This window comes from Aquarana catesbeiana, linkage group LG07 (assembly GCF_042186555.1).
Source record: "Aquarana catesbeiana isolate 2022-GZ linkage group LG07, ASM4218655v1, whole genome shotgun sequence".
NCBI classification, from domain to species: domain Eukaryota; kingdom Metazoa; phylum Chordata; class Amphibia; order Anura; family Ranidae; genus Aquarana; species Aquarana catesbeiana.
In genome coordinates, this window is record NC_133330.1 from 139,150,193 (window position 1) to 139,177,038 (window position 26,846).

Genomic DNA, 26,846 nt, shown 5'->3' on the forward strand with positions numbered 1-26,846 from the left:
GTTTTTGGCGCGAAGATTATTTCACTAAAGAGACAAGCCTTTCACCACATACAGGGACCACTGGATAAAATCCCATAAGGGCACCCAAGCAGAGAAAAAGGGAGGCCCAAATTTCAGGCTGCAAAAACTGAAAAAGGAATATATCTATAAAAATACATTCAATTCTAAATTTATGGTGTATGTTTACCTCACGGGAAATCACCTACTCCCAAAGGAGGATTCCCTTTGGGCCTAATCCTTTAGGAGAATCATACTGGGAAAACCCCAGTATGATTCTCTATATATCATGCCATGTTTTAATTTCAACTGTACAGCTGTGTCAATATGCATATTATGTATGCTTGCCAGCCTTCGTCACAGAGCTCATGTTTTAACAGACAGCTATGCTTCTGTAAATTATTTTTGTAATAAACAATTTTTATAAATCATTTTGGACTCTTTTGCTGCAATACAAAACCGCTTGGGGAAATTCTTTCCATTTTCTGTACTTTTATCGGGCCGTGCATCCATCTCCTTTGCTCATGCTTAGTACATGGTTTTCCTGTCGCATCATGGCAGCATACACTTTGGGTTGTGACTCCGCCCCTCACAACCTGATAGGACCACATAGCTATAAGTTGTAAAGATGGCCCCCGCCCCAGTATTCTCTTATTTTTCCTCACCTGAAGGACTGAAGATGTCAGAAGCACCCCCTTACCGAATTCGCCCCAGCCAGGTTCTAGCCTCTCCTGGGTCTAATACCTGTACAGCCTCTAAATGAGCTAGATGGAAAGAACCCCACTCTGGTGATCTCAGGGGTATGTTGTGGCTCCAGTATAAGCCTTAAATAGGCTTAGTTGTGTGCAGCGGCCTCCATTACACTCTTTCATTCCTTCTGTGTGTTTTTCTGGGTGCTGTAATCCCCCTGTGTCTCCCCCTGGCTCGGCGGGCGTCTCGGCACTTCCGCGCATGCGCGGTGCGCGCTCTCAGGGCGGCCTGGTCGGTTTGCCAGGTTCCAAGATGGCGCAGAGCGGGGCGCGCCACTACTGAGCATGTGCGGGCGGGTCGTGACCTCGGTGGCCATGGCGGTCCTTTTAAAAGCCATGATCTGTCATTATATGATGCCTCTGATTCCTGAAGACACCCTGACTGCTTTATCAGCTCTGTTTTTCCTTCTGGCGTTTCCCCCTTGGGGTAAGTGGTTTCTCCTTTCTTCTGGTACCTGTGTTTGGCTGACTGCATGTTTATACCTGCCTATATCTCTGCCAGGTCTATCACAGTTTTCCTTTCCATGGAGACCGCTGCCCCAGCAGATCACCATCAGCCCAATAGGTAAAGGGGGGGGGGATTTCCATGGTAAGTAGTGAAGATTGAAAAAGAGAGCAGGATCGTACTAATGCTGCCTAATTGGTCAGCCCTACCAGGTCATCAAGGTCGTCAAAATCAAGATGAAGAGAGACCTCTCGCAGGAGAAGCCGCTCCAGCCATAGGCGAAGCCGCTCACGTGGCAGAAGTCGCTCAGCCCACAGAGGAAGGCGTAGGAGGAGTCGTTCCTACTCCAGGCATAGGCGTTCCTATCACAGGAGATCCCCTGCACGTAGACGTCAGTCTCCTGCACATCCCTCCCGGCCGGCAGGGAATGCTTGCTGGGTATGCGGGGCCACAGCCCTACCAGACAGATTAGCCTGCCGCAAATGCATGGACTAAGCCACCAGAGAGAAAGAACTGTCACTGTAGAGCCTACCGGAGTCCCTGCTACGCATATCTCAACTCCAGACGTGGAGGTTACAGCCCTAAGCACCTCTCCATCCCATCCCAGTACATCTAGGGAACAAGAATTCCCGTCAGATGAGGAAGAACTGGAGGCGGCAGCAGGCTTTGATTTTTCGCTCATAGGCCCCTTTGTGAAATCGGTCAAGGAAGCGATTAACTGGGAAGAACCTGAAGAGGTACAACAGAAACAAAGGAAGTATTTTCCAAATCTCAAGAAAGTGCCTGAAGCCTTTCCTTTCATAGAGGAACTGGATGAGCTTATTAAAGATGAATGGCAGAATCCAAAGAAGAAAATTAGTCTCTCTAACAGGCTTACCAAGTTGTATCCTCTAAAAGAACCCAGGGTATCTCCCCTGGTTTCTCCTCCAGTGGTGGATGCCTCTTTGATGCGCCTAGCCAGGCATGTGACGCTTCCCATTGAGGACGCAGTGACGTTCAGGGATGTCCTGGACAGAAAGGTGGATACGGACCTTAAAAGGGCTTACGTTTTCACAGGGGGTGCCTGCAGACCAGCAGTGGCACTGGCCGCCATCGGGAAAGCTATTTCTGGGTGGTCTGCAAACACCGCGAAACTCGTGGCTGAAGGCGCAGATCAAGACCAGATCGTTAAAGCCCTACAGGAACTCAGTCTCGCAGGGGACTTCATGGCGGAAGCCTCGGTGGATACCATTAGGTCCGCTTCAAGATCTATGTTAGCCACGGTAATGGCCAGGAGGGCGTTGTGGCTTAAACCCTGGTCAGCCGACCCGGCCTCAAAGTCCAACTGGTGCAGGATTCCATATGATGGAATTAACCTCTTTGGCGCAAAGCTGGATACAGCAATATCCAAAGTGACAGGTGGGAAGTCTGGTCTTATCCCTTCAGACAGAAGACCAAAACAGCAAAGAGCGCCTCCCTTCAAGCGCAATCTCTCGGAAAGATACAGGGATGCAAAATCCTATAGACCTGGAAAGGAGTACAGGAGAACTTGGAAGAACCCTCAGATGTCCTTCCCCAAATTCCAAAAAACCAAGACCCCGACCTCCAATGAACAGAAACCTTTTTGAAGGTATGCCCGCCCAACCAGCGGTAGTGGGTGCCAGGCTCACAAGTTTCAAGTTGGTTTGGGCGGAATTGATAAAAGATCCATGGACAGTATCCACCATCCGGGTCAGGCACAGGTGGTCGTTCAAGAACCGCCCCCCAAGGGGTCACTTCTGCGCAACCAAACTTCCTCCTTCCAGAGAGAAAAGGCTGTCCTTCGTCCAGTATATCCAGGACCTGCTAAGGAAACAAGCAATAGTGGAGGTCTCACCATCTCAAAGAGGTCAAGGTTTCTATTCTCCACTCTTCCTGGTAAGGAAAAAGTCAGGGGACTTTCGTCCCGTCCTGGACCTAAAGAAACTCAACCGGTCAATTCGGGTAGAAACATTCAGGATGGAGAGCCTTCAATCAATTCTCCAGGCGATAAATCGGGGAGACTGGATGCTCTCAATCGATCTTCGAGACGCATACTTACATATCCCGATTCACGCAGAGTTCCAGAGATTCCTCCGGTTTACGATAAACAGCTTGCACTTCCAATTCCGAAGTCTTCCTTTTGGAATCTCCACCGCACCCAGGACATTCACGAAAGTCCTATTGCCCGTGATAGCCCACTTGAGAGAGAGGGGATTGAGAGTCCACCATTACCTGGACGACATCCTGCTTCTCTCGGACAACAAGGAATCTCTCATTCAGCATCGAGGAATCCTGGTCTCCACCTTACAGTCTCTAGGGTGGTTGATAAACTGGGAGAAAAGCAGTATCCATCCCACTCAGAGAATGGTCTTTTTAGGGGCCGAGCTGGACACGAGAGAGAACACGGTGGAGCTTCCAGAGGAGAAGATTCCTCCCCTGATTCAGAAGGTGAAGAAGGCTATCTCGGCCAAGAGGCTACCAGCCAGAACATGCCTCAGTATCCTGGGCTCTTTGGCATCCACCATTCCGATGGTTCAGTGGGCGCAGTGGAACTCGAGGCCTTTCCAGATTTCCTTCCTGCGCCAGTGGAACGGGATTTCAATGTCCCAGTCGATTCACATCCCTCAGGAGGTGAAGCAATCATTGCTGTGGTGGACTCATCCTCGCAACTTAAGAAGGTGCAAGAACATTATCAACCCCTCACCAGGAGACGGTGACCTCAGATGCCAGTCTGCAGGGGTGGGGAGCTCACCATCAGCACTTTGCGGCTCAAGGCCGCTGGCCATTCAGGGCACAGGACACAGTGTCAAATGTGTTAGAAATGAGAGCAGCACTCCAGGCGCTCCTGTCCTTCAGCTCCCTCTTGAGAGGAAGACATGTTCTTCTGAGAATGGACAACAAGGTTGCGGTTGCCTATGTCAACAGGCAGGGGGGCACCAGAAGCAGGTCCATGATGCAGGAGGTCCGTCCTGTCCTAGAGTGGGCACAAGTGAACCTGTTAAGCCTAAGGGCAATCTATGTTCCGGGAGTCCAGAATGTGCTGGCCGACTCGCTGAGCAGGAATTTCACCTCCAACCACGAGTGGTCTCTGAACCCACAGGCCTACGCCCTCATATCCCGGACTTGGGGTTCACCAGAGATAGACCTGGCGGCAACCCCAGAGAATGCGAAATGCCGGAGATTCCTATCAAGAATACCATTCCCTTCGGCGGAGGGGACTGATTGTCTCCTGCACCCCTGGAACTTCCAGCTGGGATACATCTTCCCTCCAACTCCTCTCATAGCGAGGTTTCTCCTGAGGCTCAAGGAGTCATCGGCACTGGTGGTGGCAGTGATTCCCTTCTGGCCGAGGAGGCCATGGTTTACCACTCTGATGCAGCTGAATACGGCAGATCCCCTGCCCCTTCCGTTGTCACCAGACCTACTCTCCCAAGGTCATCTTCTTCACCCGAACCCAGAGAAGCTACATTTGATGGCTTGGAGACTGAAAGGGCTAGGTACCTAGAGCAAGGCTGTTCCCAGAGGGTGGTGGATATCCTTCTCCAGGCCAGGAGGCCTACCATGAATAGTACTTACAGACGAGTCTGGGAGAAGTTTACCGCCTTCGCTCAACAGCAAGGTTGGAACCCATCCTCACCTTCGGTGTCACAGGTCCTGGAGTTTTTTCAGTTAGGCCTAGAGAAGGGCCTTAGTTCAAGTACCTTAAAGGTCCAAGTCTCGGCCCTGTCCGCCTTGACAGGAATCAGATGGGCACAAGATCCCCTTGTGGTTCAGTTTCAAAGGGCCTGTCTAAAGCTGAGGCCGCCTAGAAAACCTTCCTTCCCAGTCTGGGACCTCTCAGTCGTACTGGAAGCTTTATCTAAGGAGCCGTTTTTTCCTAATGAGAACATATCCTTATAGGATCTGATGCTGAAAGTCTCATTCCTGATAGCCATAACATCGGCTAAGAGGGTGTCAGAGATGCAAGCCTTAATGGCCAGTGATCCATATCTGATTGTATTGCCAGACAGGTTAGTCTTGAAACCTTCGGACCGGTTCATCCCCAAGGTATCCTCGTCCTTTCACTTCAACCAGGAGATTAACCTTCCGGCCCTCAGTACGGAACAAGGCGACCCTCACCCTCTGGACGTCAAGGGTAATGTCCTGCAGTATCTTTCAGCTACCAGATCCATCAGGTAGACCGAAAGTCTCCTAATCATTCCGCATGGATTCAAGAGCGGTTAAGCGGCATCCTCACGCACAATTGCGTCATGGCTGGTGAAGACCATCAAAAAGGCCTACTCACTAAGCAATCATCAAGTACCTGAGGGCTTAAGGGCACACTCCACTAGGGCAGTGGCAACCTCCTGGGCAGCATATTGTCGAGTCTCGGCGGAGACAATTTGCAGAGCGGCCACCTGGTCTTCCAGGAGCACCTTTATGTCACATTACAAGGTGGATTCCGCCTGCTTATCCACAGTGGATTTCGGGAGATCCGTTATCCAGGTCAATTCTTCTATTCTTTGTTAATAAACTTAGTTTGAATTCCCACCCAGAATTTGCGAGTTACTCCCCAAAGTGTATGCTGCCATGATGCGACAGGAAAACAGAAAATTGTATACTCACCTTTCCGTAATTTTCCTTTCCTGTCGTATCTTCATGGCAGCATACAATCTCCCACCCATCTGAGGTGATATATACGGAGAATACTGGGGCAGGGGCCATCTTTACAACTTATAGCTATGTCGTCCTATCAGGTTGTGAGGGGCGGAGTCACAACCCAAAGTGTATGCTGCCATGAAGATACGACAGGAAAGGAAAATTACGGAAAGGTGAGTATACAATTTTCCGTTTTTTCGTTCTGGTTTCACACTGGTCTCATCACCCTACCACATGCCACCCACGAGGGTAAAAATTTGCTGTCTGCCACCACTGACACTGAGGCTATTGACACTCTGTTGCAAACGGAGCTAGATAGAGGTTTCATCATCAGACCTTTCCCTGTACCCCCATTTCATTCTTGGAGAGATAGCCTTATTGGGCTTGTTAAAGGTAAATTTTCCAATAAACTTCAGCTTCAACTGTCTGCTCCTTGATTCCACTCAAATATGCTTCTGTCGATCAAGCTATACAATGCATTGTTAGTATAGGAGTTGGTGCGTGGCTATCTAAAGTGGATATTTCGGATGCCTCCAAGCTATTGCATATACAGTGGGAACGGAAAGTATTCAGACCCCCTTAAATTTTTCATTCTTTGTAATATTGCAGCCATTTGCTAAAATCCTTTAAGTTCATTTTTTTCCTCATTAATGTACACACAGCACCCCATATTGACAGAAACACACAGAATTGTTGACATTTTTGCAGATTTATTAAAAAAGAAAAACTGAAATATCACATGGTCCTAAGTATTCAGACCCTTTGCTGCGACACTATATTTAACTCAGGTGCTGTCCATTTCTTCTGATCATCCTTGAGATGGTTCTACATCTTCATTTGAGTCCAGCTATGTTTGATTATACTGATTGGGCTTGATTAGGAAAGCCACACACCTGTCTATATAAGACCTTACAGCTCACAGTGCATATCAGAGCAAATGAGAATCATGAGGTCAAAGGAACTGCCTGAAGAGCTCAGAGACAGAATTGTGGCAAGGCACAGATCTGGCCAAGGTTACAAAGAAATTTCTGCTGCACTTAAGGTTCCTAAGAGCACAATGGCCTCCATAATCCTTAAATAGAAGACGTTTGGGATGAACAGAACCCTTCCTAGAGCTGGCCATCCGGCCAAACTGAGCTATCGGGGGAGCTGTAGGGGTGTTTTTCAGCTGCAGGGACAGGACGACTGGTTGCAATCGAGGGAAAGATGAATGCGGCCAAGTACAGGGATATCCTGCACGAAAATCTTCTCCAGAGTGCTCAGGACCTCAGACTGGGCCGAAGGTTTACCTTCCAACAAGACAATGACCCTAAGCACACAGCTAAAATAACGAAGGACTGGCTTCACAACAACTCCATGACTGTTCTTGAATGGCCCAGCCAGAGCCCTGACTTAAACCCAATTGAGCATCTCTGGAGAGACCTAAAAATGGCTGTCCACTAACGTTTACCATCCAACCTGACAGAACTGGAGAGGATCTGCAAGGAGGAATGGCAGAGGATTCCCAAATTCAGGTGTAAAAAACTTGTTGCATCTTTCCCAAAAAGACTCATAGCTGTATTAGATCAAAAGGGTGCTTCTACTAAATACTGAGTCAAGGGTCTGAATACTTAGGACCATGTGATATTTCAATTTTTCTTTTTTAATAAATCTGTAAAAATGTCAATAATTCTGTGTTTTTCTGTCAATATGGGGTGCTGTGTGAATATGTGGAATAGACTCCTGCCAGAGGTGGTTCTGGCCAGCTCAGTAGATTGCTTTAAGAAAGGCCTGGATTCTTTCCTAAATGTACATAATATAACTGGGTACTAGCATTTATAGGTAAAGTTGATCCAGGGAAAATCCGATTGCCTCTTGGGGGATCAGGAAGGAATTTTTTCCCCTGCTGTAGCAAATTGGAGCATGCTCTGCTGGGGTTTTTTGCCTTCCTCTGGATCAACTGTGGGTATAGAATTGGGTCTATTGGATTGTACGATATATTTTTTTTTTTTTTTTATGGTTGAACTGGATGGACTTGTGTCTTTTTTCAACCTGACTAACTATGTAACTATGTGTGTACATTAATGAGAAAAAAAAATGAACTTAAATGATTTTAGCAAATGGCTGCAGTATAACAAAGAGTGAAAAATTTAAGGGGGTCTGAATACTTTCCGTCCCCACTGTAGATCCGTCCTTGTGGCAGTGGCATGGCATTAAGTGGAAGGATTCGTATTATTTCGCCGTCAAATTTACTTTTGGCTCTAAAAGTAGTCTGTGGCTATTCAAAACATACACAGTTACTCACTTAGATATTGTCCCAAAGAGCTCGTTGTCAGAAGGTTATCCATTATTTCTACAATTTCCTCTTGATCAAGAGGCCTGATAAACCCCCTACGGATTTGTGTAAACTAAGAGATGTCTTTGGCAATCTTAATTTGTCCATTGCAGAACACAAAGTAGAAGGTCCTTCACAGTTCATCACCTTTTTAGGCATTACGTTAGACACAGGTTCCATGCAGGCCAGCCTTCCACTTGATAAGTTGACTCATATTAGGTCTGTTATTCACGGTTTTGCCCGTTCGCACCTGGGTAGGGCAAACAATAATTTTCTTCTCTGACAATCTGGCCACGGCTGAGATCATCAATAAAGGTAGGTCTAAATCCTTGGCCATAATGTAGTTTTTGCGCAGGCTGGTTCAGCTTTGACTACAGCACAAGTTTACTGTTCCTTTATTTCTGGAAATGTTGCACCAGATGCGTTATCTAATTTTAACTTTCCATTGTTTCTCCAACAGAACCTAGGAGCCGATCCAATAGCGTCTCCCATCCCACATTGGTCTCAGCTGATAACGTACTAAGCAGTCATTTGCACAATGCCTGATCAATCAATCCCTGTCCCGCAATACCTTAAAAGTATACCATACTGCATGGAACACTTTCTGTAGGTTCCAAGTCTCTTACACCAGGTTGGGTGTAGGAGACATTAAATATATTTTGGCATTTGTGTCATATTGTCACATGGATTTGGTGTTGTCCCACAATACCATTAGGTTGTACCTGGCCGGCATACAACACTTCTTGTCCTTACAGAACCCCAAAAAGCCTTCCCTGTTTGCGGCCCACACGGTCAAAGCTTTTCTTCGAGGCATTCAGAAGTGCAAACAAGTGGCTGGGGCTAAACGGTTACCCATATCTAGTACCATGTTCAGGGATATGTCTGCCATGCTTTCACGATCCACTTTTGGTTTTCTGTCCAGTCTAGGCATCAAAGCTGCCATCTACTTGGCATTCTACGGTTTCCTGCATCCAGGCGAGTTTACATATAGAGGACCCAATTCACAGATACCATGCATGGGCCACCTATCCCAACATCAGGATCATTTTGTGTTACATTTAACAGTATCCAAGGCGCAACAGGCCGGTAGGGACATGGACATTAAGTTGTTCCAGACTCTCACCGTGTGGTGCCGTTGCAGTTGTGGACCAATTGTTAACTCACTTGCCCAACAAGTCCAGTTATAGTCCATTGTTACCATTCCCTTCCGGTCCCCTTGGTACTAGTCAGTTTATAAGACATGTACGTATTCTCCTTGTTAACTTGGGGCCCAACCCATCTGTATTTGGGTCACTCATTCCGTATTGGTACGGCATCAGCTGCCTCCAGGCACGGAGTCCCGGCTCATGTCATCAGGAGGTTGTTCAGGTGGAAATCCTCTTGCTTCTCCTGGTATGTTCCAAACCCTCAGGTCAAAAATGTCACAAGCATTTGCTAAGTTAGCCCAGTGACATAACTTGTTGTTCAATAAGCATTTATTTTCCTATCTAGTTCTCTTTGCCCCCTTTAGGCATACTGACCAGCTGACAAGGGCACACTTCAGGTCTGCGTCATGTCTGTATTTCTTTGTTGCATCTTTTGTGTTAGTTGTATCTGTGTCTGTCTCGGCTTGTATCTGTGTCTGTGTCTGTCTCGACTTGGAAACACTGATATATATACACACACATTCTGTGATGTAAAAAAATGAGACAAAGATAAATCATTTCAGAACTTTTTCCACCTTTAATGTGACCTACAAACTGTACAACTCAGGTTGAACAACAAACTGAAATCTTTTAGGTGGAAGGAAGTAAAAATAAAAAAAATAAAATATTATGGTTGCATAACTGTGGACACCCTTAAACGAATACCGTATTTATTGGCATATAACACGCGCCGGCGTATAACACGCACCCCAAGTTTAGGAGAGAATTTTAAGGAAAAAAACTTTTAGGAGGGAAGTTTAAGGAAAAAAAACTTACATTTAAATGCCCATCAATGCAGCCTCATCAGTGTTCATTTGCAGCCTTGTTAGTGTCATTGCAGCCTTTTCAGTGTCAGTGCAGCCTTGTCAGTGCAGCCTTGCCCCAGTGCAGCTTTGCCCCAGTGCAGCATTGTCAGTGCAGCTTTGCCCCAGTGCAGTCTTGTCAGTGCAGCTTTGCCCCAGTGCAGTCTTGTCAGTGCAGCTTTGCCCCAGTGGTCAGTGCAGCCTTGCCCCCAGTGTCCATGCTTGATCGCCGCCGATATACACATAGTTGCATGTTTTAAATATGGCGCCGCGGAGTTCGGAGGGACTCAGCGCCGGCGGAACTGAACGAACGCCACCGAGATACACATAGTCGAGTGTATTCGGCTCTTCTCGTTGCCGCTCACAGTCCCGCCCTATGATGGACATAACACAGGTCCAATGGCGGGACTGGGCGTGACTGTGAGCGGCGCCGGAAAGAGCCGAATACACTCGACTATGTGTATCTCGGCTCTGTGATTTCGGCGGCGCTCGTTCAGCTCCACCGAGTCCCTCCGAACTCCACGGCGCCATATTTAAAACCACTCGCTATGTGAATAGCTCACAATTAGCGGGCATCGGCGTATAACACGCACCCACGATTTTCCCCTGATTTTAAGGGGAAAAAAGTGCGTGTTATACGCCGATAAATATGGTACTTTGTTGAAGCACCTTTTGATTTTATTACAGCACTCAGACTTTTTGGGTATGAGTCTATCAGCATGGCACATCTTGACTTGGCAATATTTGACCACTCTTCTTTGCAAAAACACTCCAAATCTGTCAGATTGCGAGGGTATCTGCTGTGCACAGCCCTCTTCAGATCACCCCACAGATTTTCAGTCGGATTCAGGTCTGGGCTCTGGCTGGGCCATTCCAAAACTTTAATATTCTTCTAGTGAAGCCATTCCTTTGTTGATTTGGATGTATGCTTTGGGTCATTGTCATCCTGAAAGATGAAGTTCCTCTTCATGTTCAGCTTTCTAGCAGAAGCCTGAAGGTTTTGTGCCAATATTGAGTGGTATTTGGAACCGTTCATAATTCCCTCTACCTTGACTAAGGCCCCTGTTCCAGCTGAAGAAAAACAGCCCCAAAGCATGATGCTGCCACCACCATGCTTCACCGTTGGTATGCTGATCTTTTGGTGATGTCCAGTGTTGTTTTTGCGCCAAACATATTTTTGGAATTATGGCCAAAAAGTTTAACCTTGGTACCATCAGATCATAACGCATTTTCCCACATTCTTTTGGGAGACTTCAGGTGTGCTTTTGCTAAATTTGGCCGGGCTTGGATGTTTTTCTTTATAAGAAAAGGCTTTCGTCTTGCCACTCTACCCCATAGCCCAGACATATGAAGAATATGGGAGATTGATGTCACATGTACCACACAGCCAGTAATTGCCAGGTATCCTGCAGCTCCTTTAATGTTGCTGTGGGCCTCTTGGCAGCCTCCCTGACCAGTTTTCTTCTTCTTCTTGTCTTGTCATCAATTTTGGAGCGATGTCCAGTTCTTGGTAATATCACTGTTGTGCCATATTTTCCCCACTTGATGATGACTGTCTTCACTGTGTTCCATGGTATATCTAATGCCTTGGAAATTATTTTGTACCCTTCTCCTGACTGATACCTTTAAACAATGAGATCCCTCTGATGCTTTGGAAGCTCTCTGTGGACCATGGCTTTTGCTGTAGGATGCGACTAAGAAAATGTCAGGAAAGACCTATTAGAACAGCTGAACTTTATTTGGGGTTAATCAGAGGCACTTTAATTAATGACAGGCGTGTACTGATTCCTATTTAACATGAGTTTGAATGTGATTGCTTAATTCTGAACACAGCTACATCCCCAGTTATGCAACCACATTATTTAAGACCCCTTTCACACTGGGGCGGTTTGCAGGGGCTATTGCGCTAACAATAGCCCCTGCAAACCGACCCGAAACAGCCGCTGCTGTGTCTCCAGTGTGAAAGCCCGAGGGCTTTCACACTGGAGTGATGCACTAGCAGGACGGGAAAAAAAGTGCTGCTAGCAGAATCTTCGGAGCGGTGTATACACTGCTCCTTCACCGCTCCTGCCCATTGAAATCAATGGGGCAGCGTGGCTATATCGCAGGCAAATCGCCTCTGCAGAGGCGCTTTGCTGTGGTTTTTAACCCTCTCTCGGCTGCTAGCGGGGGGTAAAACCGCCCCGCTACCGACCGAATAGCGCCGCTAAAATGACTATAAAGCACCACTAATAATAGCGGCGCTTTACCGCCGACGCACCTCCCGCCCCAGTATGAAAGGGGCCTTAGTTTTTTAGTTTTACTCCCCCCCCAAAAGATTTCAGTTTGTTTTTCAATTGAGTTGTACAGTTTATAGGTCACATTAAAGGTGGAAAAAGTTCTGCAATGATTTATCCTTGTCTTATTTTTTTACATCACAGAAACCAGACATGTTATATATACATTTATTTAAATCATTTGTAATGTTAATAAATCTATTATATTTAAAGTGTCATATCTGCAAACCATAGAATTAAATATATCTATTTATCATATTAATGATATTAGTGGTATCTGTATATAATCAGAATCATCTGTTAATAAATAATATTATGTAAAATAAAAATAAAATTAAAAGAAGATGCAGCGCTAATATAATGATGTGATAGGTATATTAATCCAAAAAAAATTTAATGGTGAAAAAAACTCTAAATTAATAAAAACTAAGGAAAATATCACACTAAAAATACTGAAAGTGATGCCTCAATTCTATCTAATACCAAAAAATATTTGAATGTTTAAAAACAAAGCAGTAGATAATTAGAGTAATGGAGAAAAAACTCTCACATAAAAAACTAAAGCAGATATCACAAAAATAGATTGTTATAAATTAATATAATAAAAGTAAATAATAAACACATAAATGAAGTGATGAATGTAAAATATGAAAAGGAGGATTAGCTTAACCAATCACTTAAAAAGAAAAAATATAAGCAAAAGTCCCAATTTCAAATAGTGCAAAAAAGGTCAACCAACAGAGGAGTCCATATATAGTGTAAAGGTGATGCTCCACAGGTAAATATAGTGAAAAAACAGTCCTGCATCCAAGATAGTTCACACCCAAGTGAGAAATGAGGCTCCTTACCGACTACAGATGACCACCATAAAGGTAGTCTCACCAGGCATAGGGAAATTCAGGTCTCCCAAAAACCTATACCGACATCTGCAGTTGGGGGTAAGATCCTGGTACTATTTGCCATTAGTGATGATATCATTCAATTTAAGAAAAAAAGCTAAAAAAAAAAAAAAAAGAGAAAAGAAGCAAATAAGGAGATGTAAGGGTATTAGGGTAACTGGGGTACCAAGTTTCCGGGGGCAAAATCATTTATAGAAGGTAGTGTTGTAACCACATGAAGAAGCATCTGTTACCATGACGAGAGTACTTGACAGTTAGAGTTATTAGGTAGGTAATGTGTAATCCATGGTCTCCATAAAATTTTGAACGTCTTTAAATTATCTGTATCCAAAGCATCCATCTTTGCATGTATGATGGTGAATGAATGATTGATTGTGGGTGTGACAGACCTAGCCGGGAGAGAGACTTTTGGAGGGGACTGAATGCTAGCCTCTTGCCGATCGATCGTGGGCCCTGGCATTTGGGGGAACGGTGCTCTTTGTGAGCTGTATGCCTGGGGACCCTTGAGGTGGTATTACTGTGGATTCTGGTCCTGGTCCCCCAGGACACACAGACTCTGGGGACCCTGGATTTGCCATAATAGAAATAGTGGCTGATTTATAATGCTGGGACAAATACTGTTAGGAGATGCTGATGTTAATTCCAGACACCTGTCTGTCTGTTGCCTGCTAGAATGTGTATTGTAAATAAGTCTCTAGTATGGGATCTTAGAGTAATTAGATCCCCATTGTTGTTTGTGTTAATTAACTCTGCTATTGTGATAATGTTGATTGGGTTTTCTGAGCTACAAGATGGCCAGTCTGGCCTAAAGGTCATGTCTGAGTCATCTAGGCTATCTAAAGGGATTAGTTAATTAGCTCATGTTAATTAGGTTAATTAGGTTACAGCTGTATTGTTAGAGTAATATGAGCAGGGGTCTCCACCTCCTCTTTTACTGTATAAAAGAGACTGTATTCCTGTCAATAAAGAGAGATTCCTGGTTGAACTTACGTACAGCCTGCCTGGTGTTTGTTCTAAACTACACAACTGGATTAGAACGGCACATAGCTGTAGTTTTAGTCCCAGAGCATCGGATGACCAAACCATCAGATGTTGCGATCTGCAGTCTGATTCTATAGCTGCAGAGGAGTGTCGGGAGAGTGGAACCGAGCGAGCAAGGGGCTCGTTACAATGGGAATTTCAGAGACTTGGTTCAACAGCTCTCATGATTGGCTGGCAACCATTCAAGGGTATTCCCTTTATCACAGGGATAGGAAGGGTAAAAAAGGGGAGGGGTATGAATAAGAATACAAGTGAATGTGAGAGATGACATCGCTAGGGAGGAGGTGGAATCCTTATGGGTAGAGCTCCAAAGGGATGAAACTAAGGGGAAAGTAATACTGGGAGTATGCTATAGGCCCCCTAACCTGAGGGAGGATGGGGAGACGGACCTCCTATCACAAATTGGATTAGCGGCAAGGATGGGAGGTGTCATCATAATGGTGGATTTTCATTATCCAGATATAGACTGGGCAGAAGGAACCCTGCATTCGTCTAAGGCTCACCAGTTCCTAAATGTCTTGGAGGGCAATTTCATGGGTCAGATGGTAGACGCACCAACTAGAAACAAAGCGTTACTAGACCTCCTGATTAACAACAATACAGGCCTGATCACAGATGTGGAAATAAGTTGCAATTTAGGAAACAGCGATCACAGGTCAATTAGCTTCAGTATAAAACACACAAATAGGAAACATAAGGGGAATACAAAGACACTGAATTTCAAAAGAGCCAACTTCCCTAAACTACGAACCTTGCTAGAAGATATTACTTGAGATAAAATCTTAGGAACAAAGAACACGGAGGAGAGATGGGTTTGCTTTAAGAGCATATTAAATAAGTGCATTAGCCAGTGCATTCCATTGGGAAATAAGTTTAAAAGGGCGAACAGAAGTCCTGGATGGCTTAATCCAATGTAAAAATGCATATAAAAGCAAAAGGAGAAGACCTTCAAAAAATACAAGGCTGGGGGATCATCATCAGCATTCAGACTTTATAAAGAATGCAACAAGAAATGTAAGGGTGCAATTACAAGATAGAACACGAAAGACACATAGCGGACGAGAGCAAAAAAAACCCCAAGAAATTCTTTAAGTATATAAACAGTAAAAGAAGGAGGACAGACCATATTGGCCCCATAAAGAATGAGAATGGGGAATCTGGTTACAAAAGAAGGTGAGGTGACGAAGGTATTGAATTTATTCTTCTCCTCAGTCTTCACGAGGGAATCGCGGGGGGCTTCAGTAACCAAAACTGCAGTGTTTATCCTCATGACACATCATAGGAAGCACCCTCATGGCTAACAGAGGATAGAATTAGAAATAGACTTGAAAAACTTAATATTAATAAGTCACCGGGACCAGATGGCTTGCACCCGAAGGCCCTTAGGGAACTCAGTTAAGTAATTGCCTGACCATTGTTCCTAATTTTTCCTGACAGTCTACTGACTGGAATGGTACCAGCTGATTGGTGCTACATTGACTTTTCTCTAATATTTAAAAAGGGGCCAAAGTATGAAAGTTCTTGGAGGGGATGACAAGGGACTATATAAAAGATTTTAGTAATGAAAACGGTATCATTAACCAAACCAATCTATTAACCTTCTATGAGGAGGTGAGCTGCCATCTAGATAAGGGTAGGCCCATAGACGTGGTGTATCTGGATTTTGCAAAAGTATTTGACACAGTTCCCCATAAACATTTACTGTACAAAGTAAGGTCCGTTGGCATGGACCATAGGGTGAGTACATGGATTGAAAACTGGCTACAAGGGCGAGTTCAGAGGGTAGTGATAAATGGGGAGTACTCTGAATGGTCAGGGGTGGAAAGTGGGGTCCCCCAGAGTTCTGTCCTGGGACGAATCCTATTTAATTTATTCATAAACGACCTGGAGGATGGGGTGAACCGCTCAATCTCTGTATTTGTGGACGATACTAAGCTAAGCAGGGCAGTAACTTCTCCGCAGGATGTGGAAACCTTGCAAGTAGATCTGAACAAATTAATGCGGTGGGCAACTACATGGCAAATGAGGCTAAATGTGGAAAAATGTAAATGGGTGGCAAAAATATCAATGCTATCTACTCACTAGGGGAGGACAACTGGGGGAATCAAGGATGGAAGAGGACATGGGGGTCCTAGTAGATAGGCTCAGCAATGGCATACAATGCCAAGCTGCTAACAAAGCAAACAGAATATTGACATGCATTAAAAAGGGGATTAACTCAAGAGATAAAGCGGTAATTCTCCCACAAGACTCTGGTCCGGTCACACCTGGAGTGTGCTGTCCAGTTCTGGGCACCAGTCCTCAGGAAGGATGTACTGGAAATTGAGAGGGTAAGGAGAAGGGCAACAAACTAATAAACGGACTGGAGGATATTAGTTATGAAGAAAGGTTATGAGCACTGAACTTATTCTCTCTGGAGAGGAGACGCTGGAGAGGGGATATGATTTCAATTTACAAATACCGTACTGGTGATCCCGCAATAGGGATAAAACTTTTCCGCGGAAGGGAGTTTAATAAAACATGTGACCACGCATTAAAATTAGAAGAAAATAGGTTTAACCTTAAACTGCGTAGAGGGTTCTTTACTGTAAGAGCGGCAAGGATGTGGAATTCCCTTCTACAGGCGGTGGTTTCAGCAGGGAGCATCCATAGTTTTAAGAAACTATTAGATAAGCACCTGAACGACCACAACATTCAGAGATATACAATGTAATACTGACATAAAATCACACACATAGGTTGGACTTGATGGACTTGTGTCTTTTTTCAACCTCACCTGTCCCTAATCATTGCTGCACCAGTCAGTGTGCCTAATCACCGCCACCCACCCACAGTGTCCCTAATCACCACCACCCACTCACGGTGTCCCTAATCACCACCACCCACTTAGTGTCCCTAATCCCCACCACACTAGTCATATTGTCCCTGGTCACCGATCAGGGATGATTGATCCCTAATCACTGCCACACCAGTTACTGTGTTCTTGATAACTGCCACACCAGTTAGCGTGTCCCTGGTCACTGCCACACCAGTTAATGTTACCCTGATCACCACCTGTCATGAACAGGTGTGACCAGATTGTGTGGACTGCAAAGAGGAAACCAAAACGCATGTAAAGTGAATAAGGATAATGTTTATTTAAGATAAGTGATATAAATAAACAAACACCCCAAATATAAATAGTGCTCAACCAACCAACAGAAACCCACAAACAGATAATATATACAGCCAAAGGGAAGTACCGAAATCAAACACGTTAGCCAGGCCAGGGTCATACACAGGGGTTAAGCAAATGAACAAGGGCAGGATAGGAGAGGGAGATAATAGATGGGATATAGCTACAAGGGAATAGGAACACAGGAGGGACAGGATCAGGATGGCATCCGATACAGGCTCAGGAGCAGGCTCAGGTTCAGGTTCAGGTTCAGGTTCAGATACAGGTTGCAGGTCAGGGCACAAGGAAGAAAGATAACAAGGTAAGCATGTGAGGGCTTGCAGGGTATTTATAAGGCTGCAGTAATTGACCTCACGTTACACCTGAGCGCAGAGGGTGCTGTCTGCTCCACACTGCCGGAGTACACCCGCTGGTGGACACCGGTACTACAGCCCAAGGATGCAACAGTGCCACCAGCAGGTGAGTCCTCATATTACAAGTCCTAGGTGTTGGAAGACACCCGCTGGTGGGCACTGGTACTGCGATCCAAGAGACCGATAGCGCCAACAGGTAAACCTTTTCATGACAGTAACCCCCCTCAAAAGGAGCGGCCTCCAGACGCTCCAACTAGATGAAATTGTCCAAAGTTTATGGCCTCAAACCGAACAACAGATGAGGGCACATCAGGCTGGGCATCGGGTACTTCAGGCTGGGCATCAGATACATCAAACCGGACAGCGGGCACTTCAGAGCAGACAGCGGGCACTTCAGAGCAGACAGCAGGCACATCGGAGCAGACAGCGGGCTCCGGGTCAACAAGCTGGGCAGCAGGCTCGGGGTCGTCGAGCTGGGCAGCAGGCTCCGGGTCGTTGAGCTGGGCAGCAGGCTCCGGGTCGTCGAGCTGGGCAGCAGGCTCCGGGTTGTTGAGCTGGGCAGCAGGCTCTGGAACATTAGGTCGAACAGCGAGCACCGTAAGGCCAGGCTGGATCACAGGCACCGGCTCAGCAGGCTGGGTAACGGGCCCTGGCCCAGTGGGCTGGGTAACAGGCCCCGGCCCAGTGAGCTGGACACCAGGCACTGGTCCGGCAAACCGAATAATGGGTACTGGCTTAACAGGTCGAGTGACGGACTCCGATTTAGTAGACTGAGGGCACCGGTTTAACAGACTGGGTAACGGGCACTGGCTCAGCAGACTGGGTAACGGGCACCGGCTCAGCAGACTGTGTAACGGGCACCGGCTCAGCAGACTGTGTAACGGGCACCGGCTCAGCAGACTGGGTAATGGGCACCGAAACTTCAGGCTGACACGTGGGCACCGAAACTCCAGGCTGACACACGGGCACCGAAACTCCAGGCTGACACATGGGCACTGAAACTCCAGGCTGACACACGGGCACCGAAACTTCAAGCTGACATACCAATATAAGACATCCGGCTGGAAAGCAGGCAACGAGACACCAGGCTGGAAGGCAGGCAACGAGACATCAGGCTGGAAGGTGGGCGCATCAGACTGGAAAGCGGGCACATCAGACGGGAAAGCGGGCTCCAAGACTTCGGGCTGGAAGGCAGACATCAGGACATCAGACTGGAAAGTGGGCACATCAGACTGGAAAGCAAGCACATCAGACTGGAAAGCGAGCACATCAGACTGGAAAGCGAGCACATCAGACTGGAAAGCGGGCACATCAGGCTGGAAAGCAGGCACATCAGACTGGAAAGTGGGCACATCAGACTGGAAAGCGGGCACATCAGACTGGAAAGTGGGCACATCAGACTGGAAAGCGGGCACATCAGACTGGAAAGTGGGCACATCAGACTGGAAACCAGAAATATCAAGCTGGAAGGCAGGCACCGAGACATCGGGTTGGAAGGCAGGCACCGAGACATCCGGCTGAAAGGCAAGCATCGAGACATCAGGCTGGAAGGCGAGCACATCAGACTGGAAAGCGGGCACATCAGACTGGAAAGCAGGCACCAAGACTTCAGGCTGGAAGGCAGGCATTGAGACATCAGGCTGGAAGGCGGGCACATCAGGCTGGAAAATGGGCACATCAGGCTGGAAAGTGGGCACCAAGGCATCAGGCTGGAAGGCAGGCATCGAGACATCAGGCTGGAAGGCAGGCACATCAGACTGGAAAGCGGACACATCAGACTGGATAGCGGGCACATCAGACTGGAAGGCGGGCACCGAGACTTTGGGCTGGAGGGCAGGCATCAGGACATCAGACTGGGAGGCAGGCACATCAGACTGGATAGCGGGCACATCAGACTGGAAAGCGAGCACCGAGACTTTGGGCTGGAGGGCAAGCATCAGGACATCAGACTGGGAGGCAGGCACATCAGACTGGATAGCAGGCACATCAGACTGGAAAGCGAGCACCGAGACTTCGGGCTTGAAGGCAAGCACCAAAACATCCGGCTGGAAGGCAAGCATTGAGACATCAGGCTGGAAGGTGGGCACATCAGACTGGAAAGTGGGCACATCAGACTGGAAAGCAGGAACATCAGGCTGGAAAGTGGGAACATCAGGCTGGAAAGCGGGAACATCAGGCTGGAAGGCAGGCACATCAGGCTGGAAGGCAGGCACATCAGGCTGAAAGGCAGGCACCAAGACTTCGGGCTGGAAGGCAGGCATCAAGACATCAGACTGGAAAGCGGACACATCTGACTGGAAGGTAGGCACATCAGGCTGGAAGGCAGGCACATCAGGCTGGAAGGCAGGCACATCAGGCTGGAGGCTGGAAGGCAGGCATCAAGACATCAGACTGGAAAGTGGACACATCTGACTGGAAGGTAGGCACATCAGGCTGGAAGGCAGGCACCGAGACTTCAGGCTGGAAGGCAGGCATCAAGACATCAGACTGAAAAGCGGACACATCTGACTGGAAGGTAGGCACATCAGGCTGGAAGGCAGGCATATCAGGCTGGAAGGCAGGCACCGAGACTTTGGGCTGGACGGCAGGCATCAAGACATCAGACTGGAAAGCGGGCACGTCAGACTGGAAAGTGGACACATCAGACTGGAAAGTGGACACATCAGACTGGAAGGTAGGCACCTCAGGCTGGAACAGGTTGGTTGGTGTGGAAGCAAGTTGGGTTACTGGCAGGATCGTGTGAGTGGGGAAGAACTTCCATTTCTTCTTTGGCTTAACTGCTGGAGATCTGTGGGTGGCTGTAGGACTGTAGACAGGAGGTGAGGCATACTGAAACGAAGGGCTGGGTATGGCAAGGAAGGGGGAACAGCAGCCAGAGGAAGTTCTTGTGGGGAAGTTGCAGGTATTAGAGAAGAGGCAGGTGGGTTAAAGGCAGGATAGGTGCAGGAAGTAGAAACAGGGTATTGATACTTGGTGGGGGAGAAGGGTATATTGGACTGTAGCTGAGGTTTCCAGGGGTGATGGGAGAAAGGACATCTGAGCAGGCAGGTGTTTAGTAGCAGGTCTGGGTTGTGGAGAGCTGACAGAAGCTGGGCATAACAGGTCTGACCATGCCTGAAGTACAGGTAGCACAAAAGTGGGCTCACATACCCTCTGTCTGACCAGGGACTGCACTTCATCTATACAATCTTTCAACAACTGTTTGGGACAAACCGAATAATGCTCCAAAAAGGATGCAGAGTCATCCTCCAACAGCCATACTAAGGACGCAACCTGGTTAATGCTGAAGGGGGGAGAAAAGTCATCATGGCCCTCTGGGATACAAGGCAGAGCCAGCTCTGTACACATTCCAATCAAAGGCTGAACATCCTCAAACAGTATACTGCCCTGATTGACCACAGAGTGAGCTAAACGGATAGTCTCCAGCACCTGATCACTGGACCACCCTTTCAATGTCTCGCAGAGATATTCAGAACTCTCTGTTGCCAGCAGAGCATAATAAACAATTATATCTGAATTCATCCCAGCAACGTGAAATGGAACCGAGATGGTTCCCCTGTGCAGCCACTTCTGGTCAGAGATGGCCTTGGTATACTGTCATGAACAGGTGTGACCAGATTGTGTGGACTGCAAAGAGGAAACCAAAACGCATTTAAAGTGAATAAGAATAATGTTTATTTAAGATAAGTGATATAAATAAACAAACACCCCAAATATAAATAGTGCTCAACCAACAGAAACCCACAGACAACAGATAATATATACAGCCAAAGGGAAGTACCGAAATCAAACACGTTAGCCAGGCCAGGGTCATACACAGGGGATCAGCAACTGAACAAGGGCAGGATAGGAGAGGGAGATAATGGATGGGATATAGCTACAAGGGAATAGGAACATAGGAGGGACAGGATCACGATGGGATCGGATACAGGCTCAGGAGCAGGCTCAGGTTCATGTTCAGGTTCAGGTTCAGATACAGGTTACAGATACAGGTTACAGGTCAGGGCGCAAGGAAGAAAGATACCAAGGCAAGCATGTGAGGGCTTGCAGGGTATTTATAAGGCTGCAGTAACTGACCTCACGTTACACCTGAGCGCAGAGGGTGCTATCTGCTCCACACTGCCGGAGTACACCCGCTGGTGAACACCGGTACTACGGCCCAAGGATGCAACAGTGCCACCAGCAGGTGAGTCCTCATATTACAAGTCCTAGGTGTTGGAAGACACCCGCTGGTGGACACTGGTACTGCGATCCAAGAGACCGATAGCGCCACCAACGGGTAAACCTTTTCATGACACCACCACACCATTACTGTGCCCCTGTCACAGTCTGGAATCAGGCTCAGAGGCCAGTAACTATAGCAGTAGAGCAGCACCCACCGACAAGCAAGACAGGTATACAAGCAGGTTACCCTGGCTGATGACGTGGGTTCACCTGATGTGTGGGGTCCTAAGTACTAAGCAGTATTTACCAGAGCTCCTAAAGTGGTGATGTGTTTTGCTGCATGTTAGTTCGAGGTCGTTTTCCTCAGGATCACCCCATCAGGAGGTGAGCAAGCTGGGGTCCAGTAGCAGATATAACATGTAGGGATCAAGCAGAAGCATAGTTAGTAAACAAGCCAAAGGTCAGTAATGAATGGTTGCAGGTTGGGATTAAGTAAAAGTGTAATCTAGGAACAAGCCAAAGGTAGGTAACGAATGGTAGCAAAGATACAGATGGCAGCAGGAGAGACAAAAGCGAGATATTGGCTGAAGAGAGCACAATAATCTGACAAACAGGAAGTGCAGAGACATGGCTTCAATTGGGAAGTATGTGGAAGGAGCAAGGAATTCAAGGTTCAAGACAAACAAGGTTCAAGGCAGGATCATTCTATTACTATTCAGAATCATTGCCAGACACAGCAGAGGTCCCAGGTTCAAGTCCAGGCCATGACAGCCCCTAACACCACCACACTAGTCATGTTGTCCCTAATTACCGCCACACCAGTCATATTGTTCCTGATCATCACCATACCAGCACAGTGTACTTGATCACCACCACACCACTGCAGTGTTGTCTCTGCCTTCCACCTGTTCTAACACTGGCCTATTTATTGAGCATGTTTCTGCCTGCTGCCTGGGCCGATCCTTTGCCTTTTTACGCACCATGTCTCTGCCTGTGGCTTGAACTGACCCATCTGCATATCCCACTGACTACAAACCTGCAAGACACCAGGCCATTGGACATGGCATTCCTGGGGGCAGCCATGTACCAGTAGGCTGCAATATGGAAAAATTCCTACAAGGAGTTTTTAGCAGCAAAAAGGGATTGAATTGATCAAAAAAGGGAGGTAACTGTTTGTAAAATTCTTTTTCTCGTTCAATATGTTTATTGAGATTTACAATAAAAAAGGAGAATATAACAGTATATTGACATGTACATAAGATTCGGAAATGAAGAAACAATGTCATACATTTGAAGCTACAATCTCTTTTAAATAATACAAGAAAGAACTTAAATACATACAAAAGAAGTTGAAAAAGAATCAGGAATAAACTTGATCCATTCATTAGAGAGTATAAGTCCCTAAGAAGTAAAAATAGAAAAAACAGAATTCCCTCAATTATCTGCGCATCAATTAAGCCATGCCTCCGGACCACCCCAAATGGGATCAAACTGTGGATGGATGGGGGCATGATCATAAGACAATGAATTATCAATTTACAGAATAGAGAGAGAATTTGACGAATCTTAGAGTGATCAAGGTATGAAAACAACAACTCGTGTTTTCTTCCTGTATAGAGTAAATAAGGTATATACAAAAAAGGTGATAATGTAAGGAAAATGAACAATGTATGACTGAAATTTCAATAATGGTAAATGACCTCATGTATGAGGATAATAGGATGAAAATAAAAAGGAAAAGAAAAGAAGAAAGTAGGAAAGGAAAAACAAGGGAAAGAAACTATTAGTAGAACAGAAGTGAACAACACAAGTTCCAATTTACATATGAGGAAAAAAAAATGTAAAGTAAGTATGGTTCACCTCTAGCTAATGTTAGTAAGTCAGTATGTGGAGAAATAAAAGAAAGAAGAATAACAGGGGAAGGATACTAAGAGAAAAGAGAATATAAGTAAAGAAGAAGATAAAGAAGAAAGAAAGAAAGTCTCTTGTGGTGGTGGTGCGGCCCCCACCCGGGCGGTGCATATGCCTAATGGCCGTCAATGGAAGAAAAAAAGAGTAAACTTAGCAAGGTAACAATAACGATTGGTCAAAGTCAGTCGGTAAATAATGTTCGACCCATGGTTGCCAAATCTTACGAAATGTATTTATATTATTATTTTCAATAGCTGTCATTTTGGCAAAGGTAAGGGCTCTGTTCATCCTATGTTTAGCTTCAGCTACTACCAAGGTTTGAGATTTCCATGCTTTGGCTATAGTTTGTTTAGCTGCAGTGGCAAAGTGAATAAATAATTTGAATTGAGTTTGCATTAGATCCGATGGTTTGAGATTCAAGAGGGCCATTGCCGGGTCTGGAAGAATAGAGGTGCCCAGAGCTTTGGAGGCTATCTCAAATATTTTCTTCCAAAATTCTTGGGCTATCGGACATAGCCACCAGATATGAAAGTGTGTACCAGGCGTTGGACATCCCTGAAAACAGGAGTCTGAATAGGATGGAACAAATTTTGCTATTCTAGCCGGTACTAAATACCATCGAGCCAAAACTTTAAAATTGGTTTCTAACGCAAAGCAATTTGGGGGAAGAAGTTTTAGTAGCTAACCAGATATTAGACCACTCCCCTATGTCAAAGGTGCGATCCATATCTTGCGACCATTTGACATTATATGAGGGTAATGTTTCATTAGAAGGCAAATTAACGTGTTGATATAGGAGTGAAATCAGGCCTCTAATATGTGGGTCGCTCTTACAAATGTGCTCAAACTGTGACATCTGATTGAGTGGAGAACCTGTCCTAAGGAATGAATGAATGAATGATTTGTAAAGCGCTGCAAATGTGAACTGAATCGCCTCAAGGCGCTAGATCCGTTCTGTGTTGTCAGCTTCTTAGAAGAGCTAGGTCTTGAGTTTTTTCCTGAAGGCTTGATGGTTTTCTTCCATGCGGATGTAAGTCGGAAGAGCATTCCATAGCCATGGTCCTTGGACTGCAAATCTTTGTTCTCCCTTTGATTTGTAGCAGTATTTGGGAATGTGGAGGAGGTTTTGATTAGATGATCGAAGACTGCAATTGGGTGTGTAGTGTTTTATTTTCTCTTGAAGGTATTGAGGAGCGTTTCCTTGTATGCATTTGTGGATGAGGCAGAGGGTCTTGACGGTGATCCGATTCTTTACGGTTAACCAATGCAGGCTCCTCAGGGATGGGGAGATGGATTCGCAGGGTTTTTTTTCCTGTTAGCAGTCTTGCCGCTGTGTTTTATACACCCTTTTGGAAGGGTGTATAACAATTTTTAATTTGTAAGTATCGAAAAATTTCAGTTCTGGGAAGTCCAAAGGTTTCACATAATTCGGGAAATGTGTATAATGTGTTGTTAGAAACTAAATTATGCAATCTGACTAGGTTTGTGGAGGACCAAGCTGTAAATGACATCAGGAATTTCCAAGCTCGGTAGAAAGCTGGATTCTTAATGAAAGAAAGGAGGGGATTATGTGAGGACTGAAGATTGTGAGAACTTTTAAATTTGTCCCAAATAGCTAAAGAATGCTTGGTAAAAGAATTAGATATATGTATTCTATCTTTAGGCTGGAGCCATAACATGTTAGCCACAGAGATGGGGTCAGTATCAACGGATTCGACAGCAACCCATAGAGGAGGTTCCATAGATGAATGGTATTTAGGCAATTGGGATAATTGTGCTGCATAATAATATGAAGAAAAATTTTGTAACCCTAATCCGCTTTTCAATTTGGTAAGGAAAAGTGTAGATTTAGGGATACAAGGTTTATTGGTGTTCCAAATAAATGACATAATTTTGCGCTGTGTAAGACGTAAAAAGTATGATGGTATTGGAATGGGAAGTACCCTAAATAGGTAAAGGAATTTTGGTAAAATTGACATCTTAATGGCACTAATCCGCCCAAACCAAGACAAGGAAAGAGAAGACCATTGCTTCAATAAACCAGTGATTGATTTTAAAAGTGGTAAGTAGTTAATTGAAAAAAGATCTGTTAATGAGTTTGTGATTTGTATTCCTAAATATGTAAGAAGATATGATACCCAGTTAAATGGTAATGAGGATTTAGCTTGGAGAAGTTCCGCTTGTGATAAAGAAACTTTTAGCGCATTTGATTTATTATGGTTAACAAAACGTCCAGAAACTAGTGCAAATTTATCTAATAAGTCTATTAAGTTAGGGGCCGACACATGTGGATAAGTTATGAAAACGAGGATATCATCTGCGAAGAGACATAATTTGTGTTTGTATCCAACTCTATGCCTTTGATATTAGGATTAGAACATATTAATTGTGCCAAGGGCTCTATATGTAAGGCAAAGAGCAACGGGGATATAGGACATCCTTGCATAGTACCTCTACCAATGTCAATCTTTGCTGACTTATAACCAGCATACTTAACGTAAGCCTGTGGATTAGCATAAAGAGAGGAAACCCATGTTAGAAAATTATGTTCAAAACCCCATTTCTGCTAGATATATTGCATGTATGGCCAGGAAACCGAATCAAAGGCTTTTCTAATATCTAAAGATAGAAGGCATGTCGGAATCTTTCTTTTTTTAGCAATATGGACAAGCAAGAGAGCTCGTCTTATATTGTCGCCCGCCTGTCGCATGGGCATAAAACCCGTTTGATCACGATGTATCAATTGACCTATAACCACATTCTAACGTGTCACTATGATATTGGCTAATAATTTGATATCCAAATTTAGGAGGGAAATGGGACGTAAATTAGTCCAGGAGGGACGAGATCAGAATGAGGTTTGGGAAGCATGGATATTATGGAGGTCAGGGTTTCGG